We start from the raw sequence: 1,951 nt of genomic DNA, 5'->3' as shown, positions 1-1,951 counted from the left end.
CTGGATCCTGCAAAGGGATGTGCGGAACATGGACCTGCCCAACTGTCGTTGGTTGCACTTGTTATCAAAAGAGGTTGCTGTGGCTAAGGGGTATTCAGATTGGTGTGGTTAGTTGGGGATACTAGAATTCGTAATCAAAATATGGAAATTACTAATTAATGAAGTCTGTCAATCAATTAAATTGAGAAGATGGCAAAGTTAAAGATAATTTCGCTGCATTACAAATACGTGCAATCTCTCCTCTCTATGTCTGTCTACATAGGGTATTGCAAAATCCGCAGTATCTTCCCAAATTCGCATAATATTTTTCACTTTTCTCTCGCATTTCTGGTGCACCGGCTGAGTTCAAACAAATGCCAAGTCAAACAACGCACAGGTAGCACCGGTAGATGGTTTCCCTCTGGATACACCTGAAACCCCAGACTCAGAATCAGCTCCTGTTTCTGTTCCTGCTTTTCCTCACTTGCTCTCCTATTCTGCACATGCAACTCCTGTGTGTGTGTATGTGTGTAGCCTAGTTCTTCGTCCTGTGAAACTCCCTACCCCTCCGTATATTATACATATACATATACTGCCAAAAAACAGCCCTCGCAGTCACCTAGATTCTGTGCCGCCTTCTGCCATTTTCATTCCACGACTTCACAGTGACTTTGTTTTCCAAATGACGCATTGTTCAGTCATATATATACATATATATAAGGTTGTATGTGGTACTTTTGTGTGCGTCTGGCCTGCGTGTTTAATTTGCAAATTCAAAATGCGAAAAAAATAAAGAATGTTGTACGTACAACGTACATTGTACATACATGTTGCAAAAATGTGCTGCATTAAGCGCGAGCCGCAAGCAAGAAATTTAAGTGAATTGCGGTCATTGTTTCTGCTTTTGGTCATACATACTCGTACATATATATTTTTAACATACTTTAATGCCATGGCATTTGGAAATAGAAGTCCCTGTTTATATAGACCGTACTGTATATGCATAACATTGAAACTTCGCATGAGAGCTCCCCAAGATAAGATTAGATAAAGAACTTTGAAATTGGATCGGGAAGGGTTTAGCAAACAATTTATATAATTTTAGGTGTTATATCACTCGCTTGGAGCGGAAGCGCCTGAAGAAGTGTAAATCTCTTTGAGAAACAAATTTGTCTTATCTTCAACATGATTTATTCGGATCAAAGATTTACAATTTAAATATGGAGATTTTAGTCATCATAGATTGTAGAATCACAAAATATCGAAAACCCAGAACTATGAATTAAAAAAAGTATTTAAAAAGTATCCAAAATATGTCCTAGAAGAGATTACCATAGAATAGCAAAAACTTTCTCTATAAAGTTAGGATTTGCCTTGGGGTCAAGGAAAAAGAGAGCCCTAATTGCAGGCTGCACATGTTGCCATTTTGCCAACTCTTTGGCCCAATTTCGGCAAGTCGCGAGCTCGATCGCTGCGTTGGGAATCGGAATCGGAATTGAAATTGGGATAGGGATAGGGATAGGGATCTTTATCGCGGCCCGTCGAGCGTAAGACTCGTAACTCTCCCAGGGAAAGGAGGACCAAAAAGGGGCAGAAGAGGAGGACGACGCCGAAGTTACAGCTGCAGAACAGGACAGGATGAAAGGCCAGAAGTGGAAACGCGAAACGGAATCGCATAAAACGGAAAGTGCAGCAAATTGTGGCAGCTGCAACATTTTGTATGTGTGCGTGTGTGTGTGTGTGTGTGTTATTTTCTGTGTTTTTTCTTCTTCACTGCAGGTTCTCTTCTTCGCTTTTTCCTCCTTTTTTGTGTTGGTTTGCTTCGCTTGGCCGTTGGCCTTTTACCGTTTTTATTGAAGGCACTGCAACAAAGATAATGTGAGAGAGACGGCACGAGAGGAGAGGGCCTTGGGGGGCAGGGGCAATTGCAGCACGCAAATTGCAGTCGACAAAATAATCAGACTTTAATTGT

This window comes from Drosophila eugracilis, unplaced genomic scaffold (assembly GCF_018153835.1).
Source record: "Drosophila eugracilis isolate 14026-0451.02 unplaced genomic scaffold, ASM1815383v1 contig_2088, whole genome shotgun sequence".
In the NCBI taxonomy this organism is placed as follows: Eukaryota; Metazoa; Arthropoda; class Insecta; order Diptera; family Drosophilidae; genus Drosophila; species Drosophila eugracilis.
This window is presented reverse-complemented; position numbering follows the sequence as displayed.